A 15,296-nucleotide genomic window follows, 5' to 3' on the forward strand; every position below is an offset into this window, starting at 1 on the left:
ATACAGTCTCATGGTGATTTTTTAACCTAGCGATCTTTTCGCATTGACGTGTTCGACTGAAATGTGGGCCGTTGCCTGTTATTTGCGAGGGGTCTACTTGTGGCCTCGGGGGTTTTATCAGGAATACAGCACCCTAATGAATGAATTCATCTTGGTATTTTCTCTTGGGGGTGGTAATTCAGTCAACTGTGGTTGGCGTGGCGGAGTTCCCGAGCTCTGCGGGGCTACGCTTGCGTTAGAGGCTGCAGCAGGATGGTGATTTAGCAGCCTGTCACACTGCACCCAGAGGGCAAGCTCCAGTTTTTGCCATCGTCCTCTGGGCCATAAATAATTCCCATCGTGCTGCTGTGTGATGGCTTCCCGTAATGGTGCCAGGCAGCATGCCGTGACCGGTCACTGTCAACTGTGCCCACCTGAGAACCGCAAACACTGGGGAACGGAAGTGTAGTATCCAGCGCCGCTGCTCAAAGCAAGTCCACTTCTGGCCACTACCATTGAGGTCTTAGATAGAGCTGTTCATGTAAACTGTGTTCTTTTAGACAGGTCTGCCTCAGGCCCAATGATAGAGAAAAGAATGTGTTTACCCTTGAGGAGCCAGTTCTACCGCACTGTTTTTTTAGGACTCCTGACATGGTGAGATCGGTGTATTGAATCATAAAGCTCTAGGAGGCTCGCTAGGGGATTGGAGCTGGGAGATGTGGAATCCCTTGACAAACATGAATGTATGTGAGCTCTTCTGCCTTTTTATCACATGCAGTTTCTTCAATCAGCTGGAACACTTCCTGTAGCAACTGCGATACCCTTGTGGTCTAATAAAAAGGAAGCAAAGAATAGGCACTTCTTAATTTTAATGCTATAGAAAATAGTAATGCCTATGCATTGTTGGAATTCTTGTAACAAGCTATTTTTTAAGGAGAAAATGGGAAGTGGAACATCAGGTTTTGAATGGTTCAGAAGGATTCACTACGTGCTTATGATTGCACACGCTAGGAGAAAGTGAATACTGTAAGTAGCTATCAAAACAGTTACCAATGCTATTTTCTTTTCTTTCACATAACCAGCAAAAATATTCGTAGTCAATACACAGCACTTTCAGAGCTCAGATATTTTCATGCATTTACAATGAATGGTGTGTAGAGCTTTCAAGCTTCATAAGGACCATAAAGCACCTAAAGATATATGGCATGAGCTTTATATTCGGTGTATTTTGAAGTCATACGATACCTTTATGTGACAAACAAGTTCTTATCTTGTGAAGATGTTAAATTTAAAAGGAAGGTGTTCACCTACAGATTTATACTCTGAGTTTGTTCCTTTATTTTTTCAGTGGAATATTGGGGAAATGTGTCAATGGTTTTGTGCATACAGTGGAAGTCAATGGAGTGACATTAGAGTGAGTTAGTGATGACAGGCTTTTACTTTAGTGTGAAAAATACCTTTAGGCAAATGAGTCGGTGAATGAACTCTTGAACTTCATCTGTTTCATTTGCATACAAATCGTTTAGGGTTCACAAAAAAAAAACCCATTGGCACCGATGGTCAATACAGTCTGCTTTGACTTCTGGTGCTTTTGGGGATTGCAGTGAACTAGATTAAGCATTTCAATGAAAAGATTAAACTCAAAACAAAAGTTAGTATATAAAGTGTGACCCTGCACTAAAAAAACGGAGTATTTTTTAATGAGATACATTGTCTGAAAGCTAAATAAATAAGCTTTTTATTGTTGTATTAGGATAGGATAGGAAATACAACTATTTGAAAATCTGGCATCCGAGGGTGCATATCTAAATATTGAGAAAATTGGTTTAAAACTGTCCAGCTGAAGTTCTTAGCAATGCATATTACTTTTCCTATTACATAACACCCTAATTCTTGGCATAATTGAAAAATCAATCATTTTTACAACGTTTTGTTGGCTATTGATACAAATATAACTGTGCTACTTATGACTGATTTGTGGTCCAGGTTGACAACTGTTCATGACTGCTGCTCGTTCTTGTAATCGCTCAAAGTCAAAGTGGGATTTTCATTACATTGGGTCTTACACCTTCAGAAGATGTGGAATACAGCGCAAGAGTTGTATTGATCACTTTAATACGTTATAGTGTATTCTTTTGTCATTTTGGAACTTGACAGCCCCAGTCCATCTTTTTTCTTATATTAAATAATAAAGTGAACTGCATACTCTTAAATTCACCTTTTGTGAGAAGTCAAATAGGTTCGAAATAGCACGAGGATGATTGGATAATGGCAGAACGGACGTTTTTTCAGTAAAGCACTAAACTGAACTCCTCCTGTCCCGTGGGGTTTGCCTTTGTAGAATTAAAGCACAAGTATTGGGTACTCCGTGCGAGGCAAGAAAAGAAGTTGTGAAGTTATGAAAAGAAGTACTGGCCTGTCGAGGGCGAGGGACCTGCGAGCGATGCAGTGGGGGAGCGGGATGGTAGAGGGACAGAATGAAAGGAAGAAGACGGAAGGAGAGAGAAACAGTGCTTTTCTCTTCCATTGTGGCTGGCGAGGCTCACACAGACTGTTCTGGCATCGCTGTGATCTTCAAAGTCACTCACACTAACCCTTGCTGCGGAGGGGCAACATGCAAGCTGCCCTCAGGCGGGCAGTACTTCGCCACTTCAAAGTTCGTTCTGCACTTATATCTCTCTCATTTTCATTTCCCTCCACTCTAAACACCATATTTAAATTAACTTTGTCTTTTTCATTTACTCTAACAAGAGATTGCCGAATGAAGCTTTGTTCAAGGCTGGATTAGATATATCTTAGTGACACAAAGGTTACAGCGGGTAATTAAAATTTCCGCCAGCGCAGTCACAATATATCACACTGTCACTTTTTTAAGGTACAGCTGGCAGTTTCTGTCTCTCTCTTTTTTCTTGTTTCAGTGGAAGCAATGAGGATGAGAATGCAAGAACGGGTATCTTTCAGTGCTTTGTTTACCACCCCTCAGTTCTCACCTTGTGTTTCACCTCAGGCCACAAAAGTTTTCTTGCTCGGTTTTCTTTTAATTCTGCATCCTGTTTTCATGTCACGAGCACCTCAAACTGCAAAGCCTGAGCCTTGAGACCAATTTTCACTGTTTTATTTTTTCAGGTTTTAATATCTAAGTTCTGTTTTGTGTTAAAAGTAATCCCATATGTAATGTAAACCCAGCATACAAATCTGTCAATTTGTAATTCAGACAACTAGTGTTAAAAGTGCTGAAGGGAAGATGTCAACTTAAATTTGAAATATTTTGAAATGCTCCATGCCTTTTCTCTTTTTTTTTTTTTTTTTCTCTTCCACAAGATGCCTGAATTTGAAATGAGTGTATACTCTGCATTTGATATTCACAGCTGTGTCTATGTCAAAATTTGGTCAGTCTCATTAAATCGGACCGCTGCAGGAGAAAAGACGCAGATGAATGGAAACCCAAAGGATAGCGATGAAGTCAGCACAAGATGCATGCACAGTGCTGCAGAAAATGTGATACGATGCTAATTAGTTCATGCACATTGTAAGGAATTTCCTAACCAGGGGTTAAATTGAGCAGGAACAATATGGAACGACACTTCAGCACCCTTGATTAAACATTTCTTTCAGAAATTCATTGATATGCAGAAGAAACGTTGCTTAGATTATCAGAAAACATTTAGCCGAAAGCAAAAGATTGTTCCCAAAAGTAAACCTCATATTGAATTTAGAGATATTTGTACACTACCGTTTAAATGTTATGATTTTTTAATGCTGTGAAAGAAATCTCTTATGCTTGGCAAAGCGAAATACAGTAAAAACAGAAACAATGTGGAATATTTACTAACTATTTTCTATTTGTATATATTGCAAAATGTAATTAATTTCCATGATGGCAAAGCTGAATTTTTACCAGCCGTTACTCCACGTGATCTTTCAGAAATCATTCTAATATGCTAATTTGGTGCTCAACGTTGAGCGGTTGTGATTCTGAATTTTTCCGTGAAAACCAATATTTTTTTCAGAGTTCAGGATTTAATGAATAGAAAGTTTTATTTAAAGTATTTAAAAATGTTAAAATCTTTTAACATTATGAATGTCTTTACTGACACTTTCGATCAACTGAATGCATCCTTGCTGAATAAGATTAATATTAATTGTCTTGAAAACATACTGATCCAAAACATTTGAACGTACAGTATGTGTATCCGTATAAGCGTTTAACTTTTGATCGACTTGTTTGTTTACGTTTAGCTTGGTTGTGTGAATCCAGAGCAATTACATTTTTTATGCTTCAAGCTTAATCTCATTGTTCACCGTGTTGTGTGTTTATTCCTGTGAAGATGTTGACAGAAGAATGACAGGCTTCATCCATCCAAACCGAACGTGTACCTCGCTAAAAGACATGTGCATTTACATATGTTTTATGTTTGTCGATAGCAACATCTTTCTTGAATCTAGCCTAACATTTCCCTAAAGAACATTATATTTGTTCTCGTTCCCTTTGCACAGCCCCTCTTGTAGACAGTCTTTCTCATTTAATTAACTCATGAAAGAGCTGTCTTACAATGCCATTTTGCGATGCGAAATATCATTACCTTATCATGAGTCTCCAATGTCATTGCAATCCACCATGAAAAATAACACAGCCTTCAGTCTCTCTCTGAAATGATGCTATTGTTCATTTGACAGGCATGCAAAGTAATAAAAGTTTTATTTTTTTTTTTATTAGATCCTCACAGTAAGGGATGTGGATTGACTCGCTGTGGTAAAATGTCATGCAAGCCGCACTCTCTCATTTGTTTCTGCCCACGCTGTGTATCCAAAAGGCCACCATTCCTTAGAATAAGTTTACACGGCCCACATCAGCACCCACCATCTCTGGACTCATAACTGTTGCCAGAAAGAATATATGCACACTTTGTACTATTTTAGCAAGTGTATAATCAAGCATATTTTATGTCGTGCAATGTGTTCATGTATTTCCTCATTCAACAGGTGCCTCACAGACTTTATTTGGCCCAAAATTGATTTCAAACGCATATATATGTATTTATTTACATGTATGGAGAGTTCATTTGCATAGGTAACCCAAAAATGGTCTCAAACTGAATAGATTAAGAATAACAAAAAAATATAGCTAATACTATAAAATATAATATTAATACTAATAATATAGCCATTATTCCAACATGATAAAGGATCATGTGATGGAGTAATGGCTGCTTAAAATACAGATTTGCCATCACAGTAAATTCTATTTTACAATATATTACAATGAAAAACAGATAAAAAAAAAATAGAAAACATTATGAAAATTGTGATTTTTTTTTTTTTCACAATATTACAGATTTTTGATTGAATAAAATACATCCTTGGTGAGCGTGAATTAATAATTTTCATGCTTTTAAATAATTAGTGTACTTATTTAACCTCCAATGTATGAAATTCAGTCAGCACCATTTAATAGTTTTTCCTATGTAATATAATTTTGAATGACAGTGTTAAATATTTTTCACAAGAGCTGATCTCTCAAGACAGATTTCTTAAAATAGTACAACGCTGTAAAACACAAACCAGAAAATTCCTAGATTTGGAACAACTTCCTGTTTAAGGCACACATGCATGTACATCTTTTTGATGTAACACATGAATTCAAGGTTTTAAGTGTTATAAAAGATGATACTGAATGACCCAGCTGCATGTGTAATGAAACTGACCTTTTTTGAAACTATGTTGGCGTTCAGTAAGAATATATTCATACGTTACATAGAATCAAAGCAACAGATGCAAAAGCCTGAAACGATGGCAGTTTAAATACGGCCTCTGTTGACCTCTGAAGCTGAGTACTTAATCTTTCATTTCCTTAGGCCCAGAATACATAGCTCATTTAAAAAGCGAAGAAAACATTTTCATGGTGCTGGGAAAAACCTCTTGCTCATTAGTGCTATCTTAATTATGCTTGGGGAATAGACATGGACTTTGCTTCTAAAGAGACATTTGCTCGAATATAAGCATGTGTTGCAGCATTTACTTCTTTGTGTTTTATTTTGCTTCCGCTCTCACTAATAATTCAGAAATGAGTTGTACTTTCAGAGCAGACAGTGAGACCGGACCCCCTCCTGTGAGAGTGCTCTGTGTTCTTGGCACAGGCCAATTATGGCTGTGAAATACAAGCTTCAGACCTGCTTTATTCGGTGCCCTCTTAAGCAGAATGAAGCTGAGGACCTGAACCCGGCTGCTATTAAGTGATTGTTCAGTTTGGAGAATGGCAACGAAACTGGAGCGATACATCAACCCCCCGCTGAGTCCAGGCAAGGCCTCGTCCGCTCCGTGGCTCTCTATTTCCATGCTTTGTGACTCAAGTGATTGGCACTTTCGACTGCTTTCGTGCTAGAGGTGAGAAAGATGTTGCTGGCTTTTTATTGCTGTCTCTCTCTCTCTCTCTTATCCACAGTTCTGCCTGCTGCTCTGTTTGTCTCAGATTTATGTAAATATCTTAATCAGATTTTTGGTTGATTTGGCGTTGCTTGCAAATTGAATGAGGAGTCATCGTGAAACGGCTCACATGATGATATCCGTGTTAAACAAAGGCAGATGATGCGTTTTATTGATCTTCATTATGTTTTGAATCTAAAACCCTTTCGTTTTTAGTCTTCTTAGTGCTGTTCGGGTCCACGAGGACCTTGAATACGAGGTAACGTCTGCGTTCGCAAATGGATCTTGTCATATCTGATCACCATTGATTTTCCTGCTCCAACTGAGTCAAAATAATTTAGGAAGCATTTCTTCTTGGCTAGAACCCCATTACGACGGCAGTTTGGGTGGGTGGACTATACAAAAAAAAATCAGAGGGGTTTAATAATTTACGGTTGGCTTTTTATTTAACAACAAGCTGTCAACCTGACTCCCGTCTCATAGAATTTCAGTGACTAATTCTGCAAACAGGAAGTGACACGGCTGACAGGGCAGCCCACGTGGACGAGCAGGAGAGGGTGAGATGTCACATAGAAGGCTGTCAAAAGCCTTTTCTCTCACTTTTAATGAGATTCCCAGATTTCAAATGAGCCGTAGTCCGATCTGCCTCAGCTCTCCTTATTATTCGCAGTGTCAGCCGTGACTTTGGAGTGTGTGCGTTTAGGTGAACGGATAACGTTTGTGTGAAAATACATAACCATCTGTATCTACGGATGTAGACTGCTGCGTCACAACGTTGTTGCTGTGTCACATACTTCACCCATCACTGTAAAGAAATCAGGTAACACTTTATTTTACATTTACACTCTTATTAGCATGCATCTTACTAGAACACTAGCCATTTATTAGCACTGATTAATTCCTTGTTTTACATGACTTTATTCTGTATCCCCCTTACTAACGATTAATAAGCAGCAAATTAAGAATTTATTGAGGGAAAATTCACCAACAAGTGTTACCTATTCTAAAGCGTTACCACAAATCATGTAGCATCAATACTAGCATCCGACAATAGAGGCTTGATTAACTGCCGTTGTAATTAAGGGTTGCTAAATTGGTGATTTGCTGGACAGAGTTTTTGCTTTACAGATCAGTTGGTCCTCATAAGAATAACGTTAAGTGGTGTATTAATCAAATTTTTCCATGCGTAGAGGCAGAGGAGGAGTGCGTTTAGTGTCCATGTATGCATCTTTGTTAATTAGGTTTAAACAACACACGCATATTTGCTTAGATGAAATTAGCGGAGAGAGAAACGTGGGCTGATATGAGAGGATGTTCATACAAACACAATCTGTGAGAAGCCGCTTCGTTGTCGCCTAGAAACAAGACGAGCTCAGTCAGATGTGCTCTCTTATGCTCAAGAGTTTAAAGGTAACTTTCCATCATAGGATAATGCTGTGTATCTGCGGAACTTGATTAAAATGGAGTGCCACTTTTTGGATATTAATGCTGTTTAAAATGTATTTCTTAAAGTCAACCCTTATATTTTTAAAAATTCACCTTTTGGGTTATAGAACAAATAAAGTCATACGGGACTGGAAAGATAGATGAGGGAGGGTAAATGACGGAATTTCTACTTTTGGTTTAATTATTGCTGTTAGTTATTATTCACAAAGACCTTCCCGTCTGCAGCTGCTCTCAAATCTCATTGGATCATTCTCCTGAAACCATTAAAACGCCATAGGAATAATGATTAAAAATAAGAAACCTTTAAATTCAGCAAAAAAAAAAAAAAATCAAAACATCATAAAAACAGTGTTCTCCATATTGCACTGAGAGTAATTCATGCATAGAAATAAACATTATTTTTGTATACCTTATTGCATATTCTGCTTAAAGTTCATTATCACAATGCTTCCAGCAATGTCCGGATGTGTGTTATACTGTAATTTAAACATATTAAAAACTAATAATTGTGAAAGAAATAAACGGTTGTTCTTCTAGAGGTTTTCAAATGTCAAAAAAAATAAATTAACTGAGTAACGCGTAATAATACTAAAGTGGAAAAGAGTCTATACTGTGGAATAGAATTATTTACTAAAATATTTTAAAGGAGTTGAAATTTGGCGAGTCCGATCACTGATGTCGAAGTCTAAAAATGAGCAAATACAAAAATGTCGTGAAGGGGGACATATCCGGCGACTGAGTGATTCTGTATGTAAATAAATTTAATATAAACTCAATTTTAGTTTTCTGACTTCCTACCCCCTGATTTTAGCTGGAAATCTGAGCCATACTGGTATAACCTTTTACGAATTCATTAAACACGTGACAGAAGATGTTAGAGTGTCACAGGGGAACCAATCTGCCAATTCGTGTAACAGTGTATGCGTAATTCAGCAGATTAATCACACTTACCTCCACTCGCACTCAATATCTTTACCGCTCAGTAAACCGTTCTCAATTTTCCAATGTGAGTTTACAGCCAGAGTGGACAAAGAGCTACATGAACTGTCTTGATTGAAGTCTTAAATGAGTTCTCTCTAATTGCCTCTCTCTGCGGTAGTTAGTTTTGCTCTCAGGCGGTCTTACATGAAGCAGAGACCTAGTTCTTTTGATATGAGTTGCAATGTTTGCGCTGTCATCTGTTTTACACAGCACAGACTAATCTCATCAGAATCCTACATATGTTACCACCCCTCCTTAACCTTATTAACGGCCTCTAGAGCTCAGCTTTCTGCGGGGTGACAGACAGCCACTGTTCATTAGGCAGATGTGGAACTGATCTGAAGACAGTTTGAGAATCTGAAGACTTTGTATTCATGGCAGTTTTATTCAGGGATCCATTGTCAAATAACTCATCTGTAGTACTGAATGTCAATTCATTTTGAGCCTGCGCTCTCAATATCATAGAAGCACGGTTTCCTTGTGAACATCCACATAATAGGCCTCATTCTCTATCCATGCATACACATATTTTTGTGTTTAAGCTGCATTTGTTGTATCTGGTTCATACTTTCAGAATTTATAATTATAAACTTGGTAACCTTATTATGTAATGTATATATAATTTCTTATTTAAATATTTAAAGTTTTTACAACAGCATCCAGTTCAGCAATTGACGTTAAGTTAAAAAGAAAAGCATTTGTTATAAATGCCTTTACAGTCACTTTTGATCAGTATATTTCATCTTCACTTTTATTATTATTTGACCCTGAAGACTGCTATTTTAATTTTAACCTGTAATATATCGCTGTTTTATTGCTTATTTGATGTACTGTTGATCAAATGAATGCATGTAGCCTTGGCGAGACACACACACACACACACACACACACACACATAGCGAATGTAAAGGTCATCAAACAGTCAAAACAAGCAATATCTGTCAGCTAAACAGATATGTTTACATACTCGGATTTAATGCAAAAATACCAAAATAAATTCAGTCTGACTGCAGTGTTTATGTGTACCATATACGCTGCAATATCATATATTCGCATGTCTTCCAAACAAAAGTTCTGTGCATGTGAAGAACATTAGCATAGCAAGAACAAACTGTCAGCACTCCTGTCAGAGACATGGTTCCATAGCCTGTAATTGGTGTGTCTTCCTTTCTGACACATGTAAAAATATGTCAAAACAGCTGTTGTTTTTTTACTTTTCCATCCATCCTGTATTTTTATATAGTAAAATGTTAAGACATGTAATCTCCTACAATAATTATTTCTTCACAACCTCCATCATGTTTATGATGCTAATAAATGCACAATGTGCTGGAACTGCCAGACTGTAAAAATTGCCAATTATTCTATTTTGAATCTATTATTCTGATACAATTTCAATGCAAGTCTTCACTCCGAGTCAGAGTTTCAGTGACGTGAGCACTGACCGGATTGTGACAATTTCTTTTTAGTCAGTCACAAACTTTCACGCCTTCATAACACATTAGCTTCAGTCTGTTGGCTGTGTTTTGTTTCTTTAATATGCTTCTCAAATGCCTGCCCATGTTATTTAGCCAGCTTTTTGTCTGATATATTACAAAGTGCAAAGTTGGATTGTTTCAATACCTCTCGATGATAACTGGCTGTCTGCCGTCAAGTGCGTTTTGTCACGCCACTAAACTGCAAGAGCTCTACAACGCACTAACCTTATATTTCTATATTCAAATTTATTCTCAGTGCACTCACATGAGCAAATAAGCCTAACCTTCCAATCACATTGAAGCGCAGCTCAAATGGAGAAAACATGCTTGAAACATAATAACAACGTCGACATTACATTAGGTCGCTACTTCGGTTTTCTGAGCATTTCCCAAAGGCTTCTCAGATAGTCAGGCGCATAAGAGCTACTTTACTGGAGAGGCTATCCAGTTTGGAGACTTTTAGAAGATTGTGTTTGCTGTAAAGTCTTCCTGACCAGAGCCTTCACCTTCTTTCCCAATCCAGCAAACGGTCTTCTGCATCTGGGACAGCTACCGCTGTCGAATACTCCATTCATTCTGTGGCATGGATAAGTAGTCTGCTGGGGTTTGACTGCTAGACCTTCGGCACTTAAGTCTGCTCGTACACACGTATGAATAAAACATTTGCTTATCAATTGTTCATCTGATGCACAGGGACGAGAGTGGCACTACGCAAGTACCGGAATAATGGCCTGTCATCTCACAGAGCCAACCATAGCCAGGGATAATGACTGCTAATGCTAATGGAGGTCTAATTTCTAACGCTGCTCTTCAGGGTGGAAAACAAGGGCACTGCCTCCATAAATAAGTGTGCATGTGGCATGTTTTTGTACAGAAAATTACTGTTTGTCATTGAGGGGATAATAGCTTGTCTGGGGTAGGGCAAACTGTTTTTGTGCTCCGTTAAACGGAAACAAAGTTGCACCGTAGCCACCGTCTGCCATCGTTGGCTGATTTTGACTTCTAGGACTGTGTGTGGTTCTCATTCATTTAAAATTAGCTGTGTATGTACACTACTGTTCAAAAGGTTTTTTTAATATAGTTTTTAATGTTTTTGAAAGAAATTTCCTATGCTTACCAAGGCTGCATTTATTTGATTAAAAATACAGTAAAAACTGCAATATTAGTGTAACAATTAAAAGGTTCAGTTTTCTTATATTTTCAAAGATAATCAAAATTTTCAGCAAATCTTCAGAAATCATTCTAATAATCTTATTTCATACTATTATAATTTTTGAAAACAGTTGTGATGCATAATATTTTGCGGAAACAGTGACATATTTTTGATTCATGTATTTTAGTGCTGTCAAATGATTTTATTACGTTATACTTGTATATTACATATATTTATATAAATACGTAGATATGTGTAAATATTTCCTAAATATGTACTGTATGAGTGTGTATTTATATATACAATATAAATATACACAGTACGAACATTATGTAAACAAAAACTTTTATTTTGATTGCAATTAATCGCTTTTGATAGCACTGATGCATTTATCTATTCTTTAATTCTTTGATTTGATTACTTTGAAATATGAAAGTCATTTATAATGTTGCAAAATATATCCGTCACTTTAAAAGAATGTAAGTGATCTCTGAAGCAAAATAAAATGAAAGTGCATATTGCTGTTCTTTCAATATGTTATAGTAAGGCTGTGAATCAATTAATATGTTGTTAATTTCACAGTTTTCCATGACTAACCATGAATATTGAAATGTGCGATCATTAATATATTTAAAAATGACATCATCAAATGCATGTAGATTCAACATAAAATAAGTATACTTTATATAATATTTGACTAATTTTACCAGATCAGTAAACAGCTACATCAATCAAACTACCTATATCTGTGTTAAATGCATTTTCTTAAATTAATAAGCCATCATTTTTAACATTACTGTGAGCATGTGTGAATACTTTTTTCAGTGTTAAACCGTCCAAATTAATCAGAAACTCTCAGTGAGATGGATGGGATTGTTAAGAGATAGCCTTCTCTATGTATTATAGATCTCCATGGTGAACTGGCCGAGTTGGGCTTCTACAACTAAACCTATTCACATCTAGCCTTTGGTTCAGCCAGGTACTTACCCTAATCAACAACCAGACACTGGAAATAATGAATACACAGAGGTCAGTTGGAGTTTGTTTGAGATGTAGGGAATATCCAGCACAACAGGAGGACTCTGGGTAGGCCAGAGAGGCGGACAGTGGCCTGCTGCCATGTGTTGAGTGTCACTTAGACAGGCGGGCAGCCAGTTGCAGCCTGCTGGATTGTGTACATGGCATTTTCCTGGCCCTGTGGGTGGACAAGCCAGGTTGGTGTGATGTGGAATGTGAGAGACAATAGTGCTTTTGATTGCAGGACTTCTCCAGTATTTGAGCACTCCTTCCAGACCATAAACACCAGACCGTATCTGTAAGCCCAGCTCACCCACTGGAGACGACAAAGGAGAGGATCCGCATGTGTATATAACGAGAGACAGGCTCTTGAATGCAAGGGCTGGTGTCAGAGGAAGAGCTTCTGGTCTCTATACTAAGGTAAGAAGTATCACTGTCTTGTGGATGTGGAGTTCAAACAGCAGACGTTTTTCACAGTGAACCGAGGCCTGAATCAGATTATCAAGGTCAGCTTTTTAAATGTTACATGACTTGTCTGTCTCCTTTACAGACTTTGATCACCTGGCATTCATGCTTCTAACGCGTTTGAGAAAGCTTTGCGCTACAAACTGGGTGTTTTATTTTAGTGACATGGAAATGACTGGTCTTTGAAGGCAAAACTAGGTACTTGAAGCTCTGTGGGTCAGTAGTGGCCAGTAAATAAACCTTCTGTGTGCGTTGTGTGTCTGTAGACTTGCTCGGCTTTGATTGCGACCTTTGAATACTGTATGTTGTGTGTCTCTAAGTCAACTGGAGATACAATGAAGAAGTGTATCTGTATTATATCCTTCTTTCTTCTTGGTTTAAACCAATGTATGCAATACAAGAGAAAGTTACACAAGAACTTACATCATGAATTTTTATTTGTTCTAGCAAAGATCCAGTGCAATAGACCATTAACTGTAGGGAATGTACATATACACTACCGTCTGAGGTTGGATTTTTAAAAAGTTTTTGTAAGCACTCTTTTATGCTCACCAAGGCAGTTTTATTTTAAAAATAAAAACCACATAAAAGTGTAATATTCTGTGATAATATAAAACATTGGTAACACTTTTATGGTCACACCTATTAGTTGCTTATAAGTATGCATATTACTAGAATATTAGCCATTAATTAGTGCTAATTAAGCACATATTGATGCCTTATTTTACATGATCCTGCTCAATACCTAAACTTAACAACTACTTTACTAATTGTTAATAAGCAGCAAATTAAGCATTTATTGAGGGAAAGGTTGTAGTGAATACTAAAAAGTGTAATCTAAAGTCTTATCAAAATATTTACAAATAACAAGTAATTATTATAATGCATTTTATTCCTATGAATTATATGTTGATTTGGTGCTGTAGAAATATTTCTTCTTATCAATGTTGAAATCTGTAATTGTGTGGAATTCTTTGTTTTAAATAAAAATGTAACTTTAATAAAATTTTAAATGACTTTACTGTCACTTTAACTGAATGTGTACTTTTTGAATTAACATATTAAATTATAAAAAAAAAAAGATTGACTCCAAAATTTTGAATGGTAGCATACATTCAGTACTGGTTTCTTCTTCATCTTTATTATACATTTTAATGTTCAGTAAAATACTTAAGTTTTCATATTAATAGCCTGTCATTACATCAGTGTTTATAGGCAATTTAATGCATTTTCCACAAAATAATAATAGTAATAATAAATAAATAAAAAAAACAGTAAACCAATTATGAAGCTCAAAACATTAAAATGAAAAGGTGAACATGTAATAGGCAACTTACAAAATATCAAACCATTGTTTTGGCCAAACAGATTTTATCATTTAAAATACACTTTAAAAATCTACCTAAAGTCTTGCCTGATGATGCAAATGTGGATTTATAATTTTCAGTTGATTACCCAACAGCGGAAATATATTCAAATTTTAGTTTGAAGAATTCAATTCACAATAATTATTCCTATTTTAAGAGGTCTGAAAACAACGTACAAAACCACTGCAAGAGAAAACACATGTTTACGTAACTGGATAATTGACTCAAAACAAATATACTTGCTGAGATAAAGCCTTAGTGACAACTCACCCGTGTGACAACTAGCCCCAGGCTCACTTTTATAGATTTATGCTGTGCATTTGAAATCCACAGAACCATCTGCAAAGAGTTGGTATTTGTGCATGTTTGTGTTTGTATGAGTGGGAGGTGTAGGATTTCCGTAGGCATGCCAGTCCCTGTGCTGCCTGGGCCAGAAGAAGTGGTGCAGGGTCCTGGCAGTGGACAGCGAATCGTGTTCCATCCAATCGGCTCTGATTGGTGGAAAAGCCTCTCTGTAAGTCCTCGCCAGAGGCTCATTTCCGCAACTGTTTTTGTTTTGAGCCGATTCAGCACAAATTTTGTCAAACACACAAATCACTAAGTGGCGAGGGTGTGTGTAGAGACTCATAATGGCACATAAACACAAAACAGAAAGGGATCCTGCATTGACTCAACCGTTCACCCCTCCACCAAAGATCTTACCTCACTGGTTCCTGACCATTTTGAGTTTTAACAGTATCTGATGCCCACATCTAGATATCTGATGAACCATAAACAACCAGAATTAATCACAGACACTGCATTAAATACAGTGAGAGAAAGAAAGAGAGAGAGAGAGAGAGAGAAAGATGAAAGAAAGACTGAAAAATGACAGTGAATTAAGAGGAACCGCCTGAGGAGGGGACGCATTAGAGCCGTGCAGAGGCATTAATTCACTTCCTGCTCTGGGGAACATAGCATACAGAATTTCTCATTGAGACACATCTC

General features: G+C 37.1%; 1 protein-coding gene across 7 annotated transcripts in view; it reads left to right on the forward strand.

The window, feature by feature from the left end:
• drp2 (dystrophin related protein 2) overlaps positions 1-15,296 on the forward strand; it is a 109,047-nt gene that overhangs the window by 39,457 nt on the left and 54,294 nt on the right. The window contains exon 1 of one of the 7 annotated variants that reach the window (XM_043258028.1): positions 12,750-12,897. The exons of 5 other annotated variants lie outside the window; for them this stretch is intronic. The gene's annotated coding sequence lies outside the window, so the exon portion shown is untranslated. Of the gene's footprint in view, positions 1-12,749; positions 12,898-15,296 lie in introns of those variants that run through there. One more of the 7 variants, XM_043258030.1, reaches the window with a different exon arrangement.

The sequence above is a fragment of the Puntigrus tetrazona genome, chromosome 14 (genome assembly GCF_018831695.1).
Source record: "Puntigrus tetrazona isolate hp1 chromosome 14, ASM1883169v1, whole genome shotgun sequence".
Lineage (NCBI taxonomy): Eukaryota > Metazoa > Chordata > Actinopteri > Cypriniformes > Cyprinidae > Puntigrus > Puntigrus tetrazona.